The sequence below is a fragment of the Monodelphis domestica genome, chromosome 6, assembly GCF_027887165.1.
Source record: "Monodelphis domestica isolate mMonDom1 chromosome 6, mMonDom1.pri, whole genome shotgun sequence".
NCBI classification, from domain to species: Eukaryota; Metazoa; Chordata; class Mammalia; order Didelphimorphia; family Didelphidae; genus Monodelphis; species Monodelphis domestica.
The window spans coordinates 65,531,199-65,542,778 of NC_077232.1; the positions used below are offsets into that span (position 1 = coordinate 65,531,199).

General features: G+C 40.5%; 1 protein-coding gene across 1 annotated transcript in view; it reads left to right on the forward strand.

Moving 5' to 3' along the window:
• INSC (INSC spindle orientation adaptor protein) overlaps nt 1–11,580 on the forward strand; it is a 172,361-nt gene that overhangs the window by 9,366 nt on the left and 151,415 nt on the right. The gene's annotated exons all lie outside the window — the stretch shown is intronic.

Sequence of the window (11,580 nt, forward strand, 5' to 3'; positions counted from 1 at the left end):
TATTCTCTAATCTTTTTTTCCCTTGCCTCTTCTCACCTCTCCCCATTAGCAAGGCTTGAGCAAGGCTCAAGACTAAGATTTGGACAGTCCTGCTTCCCCAGGATTTGTGCTGCTGCCTTGTAATGTTCTAGGAGAGTACATTGGCATTGGGGTTAGGGAAGGAGCTTGCATTTGGGGCTTCTCTGAATCAAAGAGAATCTTCACTGAGGGCTGGAACACTTTGCCAATCTGCCCTGCTGTCTTTTGTGCTCTTTCTCTCTTTCTTTCTCTTTGTCTTTCTGTCTCTCCCTTCCTTCTCTCTCTCCCTCTCCCTCCCTTCTTTCCTCCCTCCTTCCCTTTTTTCTCTCTCCCCCTTTCTTTCTCCTTTCTCTCTCCCTTCTCTCCTACTTCCCTTCCTCTTCTCTCTCTTTCTCTCCCTTTCCCTCCCTCCCTTCTTCTCCCCCCTTGCTTCTGTCTCTCTCTCCCTTTTCCCTTCTCTATTTCTTTCTCTCTCTCTGACACACACACACACTCTGCCTGCCCCCTCCCCCTTTCTGGCCCCCCAAGTTTAAAGGTAGCTTTGTTAAATTGATGACTGACTATCACTTCCCCAGTGTCCCACCATCCCTGCCCCTGCAGCAGTAGCTGCTTGCACTCAGTTTCTCTGTCAGAAAAGGGAACAGTGGGTGCTTTCCCCACCTGCCAGGTGGATTTCCAAAACAGGCACCAGCACTGAGAGCCGCTCCCGGCAGTCCTCTGGTCCCTGCTTCAGGACTCAGCAGGTCAGCAGGCTGTTGAATGATGGTCTTCTGGATTCAGAGTCAATGTTTTGTTGACTGACCAAGGAAGAAGGGATGAAGGGATCTCACCTTGGAGAGGCCTGAAGGATATGGGTAAGCATGGCTCCATGCTGGAGACAGAGAGATAAATATCGCAGAAGTTCAGCATTTGGGGATACAAAGCCTAAAGCATGAAGCAGTTTGTGTCTGGTCCAGAGGCTGTCCCCTCCCTCCTCCCCTCCAAAGCTAAGAGCATTCAGACCTCCCCAGTGTCTCTCAGGTGGGGTGGGATGCTGTAGACTGTGGGATGGGGGCAGGCAGACCAAGGCCTCCATAACCCTGACCTTCTGAGCTTGGCAACCAGTGCCTGGGACATAGCAGGATGTAGTGGAGAGTCTGGGACCCTTATTCTCTGATGAATCTTTTCATCAGAGTGACCTCGGGCCAGTCTCTCTGAGCCTCGGTGATCCCATCTGTAAAATGGAAGGGTTGAACTAGATGAGATGTTCTCCACCTTTTTTGTATTATGGGTTGTCATTTTGGTGAAGCCTATGGACTCCTTTGGCAGCCTGGTGAACTCTAGGCACCCCTTCTCAGAATGTTTTTAAATGCATAAAATAAAATACATCGCATTACAAAGGAAATCTATTCTATTGAAATTGTGATGAAAAATTATGAGACCCTGGTTTAATCTAGAGTAAAACTGGGTCACTGGAGGATCTTTAAAAAACAAATAACCAACTAATTTAGATGTTTTTTTCTATTAACAAAACTTTTTTTTCTTTTTCTTTTACTTCTTCCTCTGAGGAAAAAAGAGGAAAAAACCAAACAAGCTTTGTATAGTATTGAGCAGAAAAAAATCCTAAATTGGACAAAAATGTGTCTCATTCTGCATCTTGAATCTAGCACTTCTCAGACAGGAGGTGGGATAATGTGGTTTCTCACTGGTTCCTATATTCTGGTTATCTAGCTCCTGTCAAGTTAGCCCTTTGCCCCCAAGATACTTTGGGGAAATTTCCTTAAGCTCCAATCTCAGATCAAATTCAGGGGAGAAGACACATGTTAGAAAAGAAGGGGATTATTTTCTCCTCATCAGCCTAGGCACTGATTCCTAGAATGTTAAAACTGGAAGGTACCTTAGTGGTCTGGACTAGCCTCTTCATTTTACAAATGGGGAAACTGAGACCCAGGTAGAAGACTAAACAACAAGTCTTCTAACTCTGGGGTCAACTCTTCCTCACATATCACATTGCAATTTGTGGTGCTCTGGACCCATTAAGGGGAATGTGGAGGTTGGCAGTGGTGGAGAAAAAGATTGGGGGGATCAGGGACTGGGCAGGGGTGAATCTGGAATGGCTGCTAATTTCCTCTGTTCCTCAGGGTTCCTGTTAGCCTGGCTGCAATGATGGATAACTGAGTTGGCAGACTGTGCTGGGAACGACAAAAGAGTTATTGTTGGGGAATCTGAGACCCCTGAAAGCTGATCCTTTAGCCTGGGTCCTTGCTGCTGTCTGTCGGAGATAATTTTAGATAGCCACAAATTATCCTGCCCAGCCCAGGTCTCTGTTAATTAACCTCCATTTTTTTGCTCTTGTAAGTTATTGAATATGTTTCACTTCCCCGAGCAGAGGCTGGTCTTTCTTATAATTTCCCCTTCTACCGTTAGAGCTCCTGCCTCATCTCTGTTAGGGCAAACATGATCTGGAAATATAGGAAAACAGAGCAAGCAGGCCAGGCTGGCCCCTGCACTTTATGGTTAAAATTCATTGACTGTAGAATAAGAGAATTAAGCATCAAGGATCACTTGATGATAGATATAAGGTTAGAGGAACCTTGGAGGGCATCTAGTCCAATCTCTTTCAACCGGAAGGGAACTTGGAGGACATCTGGAACCATTCCCACCATTTTAGGGGATGGACATTAGGACATGACATTAGGATGGACATTAAGGATGACAGGGTCCTAGATTTAGAGTTGGAAGGGATCTTGGGAGTCATCTGGTCTCAAGGTGTCAAACATGGCTTCTGCAGCACTCTTGTGTAGCCCAAGCTCCATCAAATGTAACTGGGAAATATATAAAAAAAAAGAATAAAATACAATAAAACATAGATAAGATGCTGTTTTAAAACTAAGTCAATATGTGCCCTGCAGAGATCCTCATAATGGTATAGAAGCCTCCATTTCTATTTAAGTTTGATACCACTGATTGGGTTCACCTTCTTTATTTTTGAGATCAGGAAACCATGGCCCAAAAAGGTTAGAAGATCTTAAACAGTATTAAGTGGCAAAGCTTCCCTATCCACCTCCCTAGGCCACCTCTTACCTCAATACAATACAATATCTACTGAGGAAGTAAATGTAAAGAGTTTCTGTCTCAGCCTGATCCCCGCACACAGCTAGAAAGAGACAAAGAAGCCTCTGGGCATAAGGAAACAGAAAAAAAAAATGCACTCATCTGCTCTCTTCCTCACCCATTATTTGTCTCTGGTTGGGAAGGTTGTCCTAAATGTGAAGAGGACGTGAGGGCAATCTTATCTCAGTCCAGGTTCTGGAATATGGCATCTCCTACAAGCAGCCAAGGGGAGGCAAGACCAAGCAACAAAAAATGGGCTCTGTGTTGGGGACCAATGATAGAATGAGAACTGTCTTGAGGACCAGAAAGTCTGGCTTCTAGTCCCATTTTGTTGTTATTGCATTGTTTCCAGTCATGTCTGATTCTTGGTGATCCCATTTATGGTTTTCTTGGCAGAGATCTTGGAATGGTTTGGCATTTCCTTAGAGATGAGGAAACTGAGGCAACCAGGTTAAAGAAACTTGCTCGAGTTACCTTGCTAGCAAGTATCTGAGGCTGGATTTGAATATCAGGTCTTCCTGACTTTAGACTTTGTACTCTCTCCACTGTGTCACTTAGCTGCCACCTCTAATAAACATGTGACCACTTCAACTTTCTGAGATATTGTCTTTATATGGAAAAATGGGGAAATAATACCTTTTCTTGCTGCAGAAGTTAGGGTGCTATATGTAGGGTCACAAGCCCTGGGTTCAAATCCTAGTTCTGTTGTTTACTATCTGTGAGGCCTCTGGCAAATCATTTAAGCACTGTGATCCTCAGTTTCTTCTTCTGTAAAAATGAGAGAATTAAACTGGATGATATCTCTGATTACTTACACCTCTAAATCTATGTGTCTGTCTCTTGAGTTGTCATGACTTTGATGTCACTTAGTCTCAGATTCTATGTGTAAAATAGAGGGGGTTGGGTTATATGGGTTCTAAGGTCCTTCTCACCTCCAAATCTATGATTCTATGGTCCTTTGAAAACTATGATGTGTAATACAAAGATTCTGCATTCTTTTTCTTCTTTTTTTAAACCCTTACCTTCCATCTTGGAATCAATACTGTGTATTGGCTCCAAGGCAGAAGAGTGGTAAGGGCTGGGCAATGGGGGTTAAGTGACTTGCCCAGGGTCACACAGCTGGGAAGTGTCTGAGGCCAGATTTGAACCTAGGACCTCCCATCTCTAGGTCTGGCTCTCAATCCCCTGAGCTACACAGCTTCTCCCGATTTTGCATTCTTCTAATGCTTTAATTTCTCCATGTGTAAAGGGGGACCACTCTTGATAAGTTTGTTGAAAAAAGAATCTGAAAACAACCTGGGTGAAAAGTAAGGGGGAAATCTAAAAGATCCTTTTTTCCCCTTGCCTCCTTTCTATTTCCTGGTTTCTTTCCTGCATGAATTCAAGATAATGACTAATAGAGAAAGGCAATATTAAAGGAATATTAACTTTCATTGTACAAAGTCCCCATTACAAATCTCCCAGTAAGGGATATTGTTGACCAAGGGAAAAAGCTGTGTGATGGAGAAAGCCCTGGACTATGAGCCAATAGACCTGGGTCCTTGTTTCATTTCTTTTAGGGACCATACCCTTTCCTTTCTGGACCTCAATTTTCTCTTCTTTAGAGTACTGGATGAGGTAATTTCCAAGATGCATCTCAGCTCTACTCTTTTAAGGTAGTCCTATGGGTCTAATTAGACTCTTGCCTTTATGAGAAATCACTGGAGTACTTGCTCTCTGTGAGTGAGCATCTCAGTCTCTTCCAGGAGAAAACAAATGGGGCTACCCAAATTTCTTTATGGATTGGTGGAAGCTGGTTAGGGAAAGATGAAAGGTTTGAATTTAGTAGAAGCTTAAGATTCCAGGAAGGAAGATTTCAGGATCCCAGTTTGGACTGGGTGGCAAAAAATGGAGTTATCTAAAGGTGAATGGCAAGGAGACTTTGACTTAAGACTAGAACAGACTCAAAAAGATACTCGGAACAAGGGAGATCAGTCTCCAAGATCAGCCAAAGATAGATGCTATTAAAATTTTCCATTATCTGTGTGGGGTAGAAATATTCTTTTAAATCTTCATACTTTATGGCAAAGCAGAAACTTTTGAGGGACCTACCAAGGCTTAGCTTCTTGATCTAGTAGGCTGCTTCTGTCCTGAATGGCTTAGAATATTAAAGGCCTTGAATTGAATCTGATGAGTTTATTAAGTAAAGACTTTTTTTTAGGAATGACAAAGATGCATTATACTCATCCTCATTCTCCACATTTTCCTGAACAAAGTCAGTTAGTAGATTGGTTCTTTTTTTTTTTTAACCTTTACCTTCCACCTTGGAATTAATACTGTGTATTGGTTCTGTAAGAGAGAAATTGCAAAAGGAGGAAAATTCAGATCTAGCAAGGCAAAGGAACAGCCCAAGCAGGGGAAGGGCAAGGAAGACTGAAGATTCCAGGAAGGAACAGAGGAGCTGAGAGGATTCAAAATTGTTAGTTCACTTTTGATCAGCTCTCTCCTGGAGTGGAGGGTCTGAGAAGAGGACCTCTGAGACTGAGGATCCATCTGGACATTGACTACCTTCCAGTGAACCCCTAAATCTCTTTGGTTTCAGCTGAAGAAAAAAAGTAGACTGGGACTTTATAGAGAGTCATCTTCATAGAAGATCTCTCTTTCCCCAAATTGTCTTGAACTTCAACTCATAGCTTAGGAGGAAGGAAAAACCCAACAACTGACCAAAGGAGGGTCAGGCAGACTGCACGAACCCCTTAGGATTTAGGGGGGAGGTCAGTTGTTAATCTATAGGGATTCCTATCTCCCACTTTCCTCAACCAAATACCCTCATTCTTCCTTCCCTGTGTGTCCTCAAGAATAAAGTGTTACCTTTTAGATCAGGTCTACCTGATTTCTGATATCAAAGGAGGCTGAAGATTTGGGGGGAATCATACCATTCCCCCAAAGGGAGAATAGTTCAAGACCAGGGCTAAGGAGTGAACTAGGTCTCAAAGGGAAAGGTGGCAGTTGGGATATTGGGAGGATCCAGAGGCAAGAAGTTTACCCTGTCTCTCAGTAACAGCCAAGATCAAAAAGGGAGGCAGTGGATCATTTCTCTAAGACCTTCTCCTCCAGTCCTTAACCTCCACCTCCCAAACCCAATCTCTGAAGAGACATATTCTGTCCCTCTGGAAGATAAACTGCTATCTTCCTCAAGGGGAAGAGAGGGGAGGATCAATCTCTTTCCTCTCTCCATTTCTTCAGTTCTTTCACCCTCTCCAGTTCCCCAGTGTATGACTTCCTTCTGGTCAAGGCAGAAGAGTGGTAAAGGCCAGGAAATGGGGGTTAAATGACTTGTCTAGGGACACAGCTAGGAAGTGTCTGAGGCCATATTTGAACCCAGGACCTTCCATTTCTGGATCTGGCTCTCAATCCACTGAGCCACCTAGCTGCATCCATTAGACTAGTTCTTGTTCTTTATTCCAGATAGGCATCTTCAATTCATGAGTCTGTATTGGTAAGCCCCTATAAGGCTATTTCTTCCCAGATACTTTGTCTATAGTTAGGATAAACTGACCCCATGTAAGTCTTGTTGCTTTCAGGTTTGGACATTGAGCTATCTTAGAGGCATAGCTAACTTCAATATAGACAGTGGTATATTTTTCTGCTTAATTAAGATTTTCTTCTAAAAATGTAACAGGAGTAAAAATATGTCAGTCTAAATATTAACTATAATTAATAGAATCATTATAATAAAAATTTGGTGCATAATTTAGGACAAAGTTTAAAAAACAAACAAACAAACCTGTGTATGTCAGTACCTCTCATTTATCTTCAACTGTTATTAAGCCTGGAAGAATCAGAATTTAAGACTATCTTGAAGGTTTAAATTGAATCTTTTCTGGGATGAGTATTGGAATTTTGTGGATTGGAATTAATTCTAGAAAATAGTACATTTTTTTATCCACAAAGAAAAGGAAATGGAGATAGAATAAAAATTTTATTTTGAAGTAAAATTTTATCTGTTCATAATTGTTTGCATTTAAAGAACATTTGCCTAAGTAGGAGAAATTATAGTAAAATTATAAAAATTAAAAAAAAAATTCCTGTGTACACTTAGTCCTTTTAAAACACTATATTTCTTACTACTGTTTTTCTATCAAACTTGGGAAATATCATATCCTTCCAACTCAACTTGAGACTTTCTTAGAGTCAGGAAACTTCTCCCCCAATCCCCAGTTTATGGTTCTGGGGTTTCTAGCCAACATGTTAGCAGATTCTTCCCAGCTTGTCAATTTCAATGGGATGGGGGACCCAGTAAATTCTACTTTCAAATTAAGGCCTGTCAAAGGAATTCCTGCTCTCTTTCTATTTCCTTTCAATAACAGAAAAAGAAAGAATTTCACAAAACTAGGTGATATTCCCTGAAATCTCTGTAATTCTTTTTTTACTTCCACATGAAATCACTTTCTTTTCTTAGATAGTTCTTAGCCTTTTTCAATCAGAGCTCTATCATTAGCAGTTCTCTTATAAAGGATGTATTCATTTCTTCATTTTATATTATTTTTATATTTATTATGTATTTAATATAACATATTAAATTTCTGTTATGTGGTATAATGAGAGGTTCTCTGATACAAAGACAAGGAAATAGTTCCTGCCATCAAGAAGGGTAACTATATATCTCTATCCATCCATCCATCCATCCATCCATCCATCTATCCATCCATCCATCTATCTATCTATCTATCTATCTATCTATCTATCTATCTATCTATCTATCTATCTATCCATCTATCTATCTATCTATCTATCTATCTATCTATCTATCTATCTATCTATCTATCTATCCATCCATCCATCTATCTATCTATCTGAAATTAAGTACAAAAATAAATACAAAGTAAATACAAAGTCATTTCCAAGAAGAGATGAGGGTAAGGGATAGACACAGACTTCCAGTAGGAAGACCCCTTAAACCAAAATGTGAAGGAAGGTGGGGATTCTACTAGGCAAAATGTATTCTGGACATGGGTCTATCCAGTACAAAAGCTTAGGGATGGCAAATGGAATGCTCCATATAGGGAACAAGTAGGTTAGCTGTGACACAGAGTGCATAATGAGGAATCACGTGAAAGGGGGTAATAAGCTTGCAAAAGCAGTCTGGAGCAAGAGAAATGCTAGAAGAGCCTGCATTCCATGATGGAGACTAGAAGGTGTCACTAGAGTGTGTCCAGCTGCTTTCTGATGAAAATCTTGTAAGCATAAAAGCCCCCAGATTATATCAGAAAGGAGCAAAAAAAAAAAAGGCCTTGGACACAAGGAAATGAGGGAAAAAACCTATCTTTACTCTCTTTTCTGCACTAATTTTTTGCCTCTGGGTGGGGAGGCAAGGAACTTTTAATATATAGTTAAAGAGAAATATAGCAGTTTTAAAATAGAGAGACCTAATTGCTTTGATTTTATCTTCAATAGTGGTATATTTACCCTTTTCATTTTTGATGCTAGTGATTTGGTTTTCTTTCTTGTTAAAAATTATATTATATTAACCAATGGTTTACCTACTTCATTTTTTGACCAAAATCATTTATATTTTTGTTTATCTATTTATTTAAAAATTTATAAAATCAATTCCTGGTCTTAATGATGAATTCAATGATTTCTTCCATTCAATTTTTATTGACATGTCAAATGTATTTCTGAATTCCTTTGAGTTCTAACTAAAATCCCAGCTTCTACAGAAAGTCTTCCTCAACAACTTTCAATTCTAATGCCTCCCCTCTCTTATTTTTTTTTTGCTATTTATTCGCTATATAGCTTGCTTTGTATGTATTTGTTTGCATATTGTCTCTTCCATTAGAGTATAAGTTCCACGAGAGCAGGGATTGTCTCTTGCCTCTTTTTGTATTCCCAGAGTTTAGCACAGCTTCTGGCATATAGCAGGTACTTAATGTTCATGTGATTGATTGATCTCCATGGGCACGAGACCCCTAATTCTTTCCATTAGAGATTCATTTGGATTAACAGATGAGTAACATTTAAAAAACATATTTAAAAATGCAAATGTCTACGGCTTTCAATCTTTCACACTTAACTTTTAAATGAGTTCATCCAGAGTTCTTCCTTCTAGCATTAGTCCCTGGAGACCTAGTGCAGCAGAGTGCATGTTAAACAAGGAGGGAGACTAGAAAACAGGAGAGTCATGCTTTAAAGATTTAGTGGCCATATGTACCCCAGAGCAGAGCAAGGTGGGAAGTTCATAGGAGCTGAAGCCTCTTGCTCAAGACAAACTACTGACTTGGTCATTACAGTTGTATCAATAGAGTTTCAAGTTAGATTCTAGAAAGAACTATTGTAGAGTTTTTCTATAGATGCCATCCATCCACAGAAGCTACAGTATCCATACTATTATTATTAGGTGCCTGGATAGGAGGGTGGTGATGGGGGTTGTAGACTCTTTCCCTGGAAACTACTGAGAGTGATGAAGAGCCTATAGGTTTGTCTATCTAAAGGCAAACTACTACATAAATTGGATTTAAGTGAAGGAAGAGTTGAATGAAGTTATTTGCATCATTCTTTCTTCCAAAGTCATCAAAGTCCAATGGCCAGATAAAAGTCAAGACAACTGGCTACAGCCTCGGATGCATCAAATGTCTTTGGCATCATTGGTGTCTGACCAACCTCTTCTGCCATCTTTATGGATGTTGGCAAAAATTATTCTCATCTACCCATTTTGCCAAAGGAAGTCTTTGCCTGGGGTAAATGATTTACACATGCCTGGGGTAGACACTCCCCTAATTCACTGAAGGATTTGAGTCCTGTTGATTAGCTGGTTTAGCTCAGCTGCTGAGAGGACTTTACCAGAGTGTAGTCCCTTTGCATGCCACAACTTCTTGGAGCCCCAGGTGAAGTTAGGGTGGCAGGTGGACACCAAAGGAAGCCTACTAAGTATAGGAAAACATGACTTTGATCAATCAATGAGCATTTATTAAATACCCCTTATGTGATGGGCACTGTGTTAGGAACTTGGAAAACAAAAATGAGTCTCTTCTTCCAAGGGGAAGACAATATCTACATTACAGGCATGTCCCAAAAAGGTATAACTGAAAGAAATCTGCCCTTTGTCTCTGGTTCCTAATTTGGCTTTCTGTTCTATGCTGTCTTGTAATATACTCTTTCCTTTGTTTATGGCCAGTTCCTCCAACCAAACTGTAGGCTCTGACTGGCTCAAGGCTGGGCATGTAGTAGGTGCTTAGTAAAAAGGCATGGAATTGGGAATGATGGAATTTCATAATTCCACAGAGGAAGAAGTGACCAGATCCTCATGCTCGAAAGGTAAAAAAAAAAACTAAGTGGAGGGGAAGATTGCCTGTAACCTTTAAAACATCTAAAGTTGCTAGGCATTCTTCCTTTCTCCTCATTGACAAGAGTGGGGACTCTCCTGTCCTGAGTACTCATCAATGCTCGGTTTAGGAAATAGCTTGCCAAGTATGGTCTATGCATGTGATTTGTGAAACATGATTTATCCAAATTTTCACTGCTTTGGAGCTATTCAATTTACTCTAATAGCTTCTCTCAGAGAGTTATGTCTATTCATGGCAGACAAAAAACTGGAAGTCGTCAGCTTCGTGTAAACTGATTGTTATTTTTAGCCCCAAGAGACCTGGACCCAGGAAGAGGGGTCTGGGGATTTTGCCAGTCTAAGCTGAAATGGATTCCAGCAGATGGCTGTCCTTCAAGCCATTGAAAGTTAGAATGGAAGGACGAAGCCTTGGGAAAGAGTTTGAAAAAAAAAAAAAGAAACAGAAGATGAATAAGTCACTGGCAGTGAATGAGAGGCCTTATGGGAATCCTCAGAACCTTCCTTTTGGAGGGGATGGATTGGACTGGGCAGCTCTCAGAGCTTAGGGTGATCAAAGGGGAGAAGAAGGAGAAAGATGACAGGCTCCGGGGCAAATATTATTCTTGGGCAATATGCCTCTGCTTTGCCCCACTACCCTGCATTCACATTTATAGGCTGTAAAGCTTTTAGAAATCCTTATAACCTGGAAATGCCCAGGTCAGTGTCACACAAGGGTGATTCAAGAGTGACTTAATAGAGGATGATGATAATAATAATAAACCCACTTTATGTCATGTAGAGTGCTTGACTTACATTATTTCATTTAATCCCTGTAAAAAGCTCTGGAGGTAGATATCACTAGACCCATTTACAAATGGGGAAACTGATGTCACATGGCTAGTAAGTGCTAGAGGCAAATTTCAAAACTGTTTTTTTTTCATGATTCCAGGCTCCAGACTTATTTGGAACCAATACACAGTATTGATTCTAAGACAGAAGGTAAGGGTTTGAGAAAAAAGAATTAAGCAAAAGCAATGGACGTCAGTCAAGTGTGAATGCACATTCAACATTTCAAACCCACAGTTCTCCACTTTTCCAACAGAAAAATGGCCTACACTCTTGTTATATCATGTTAGACTATCTGGTCACTAGAAAATTCTGTCACT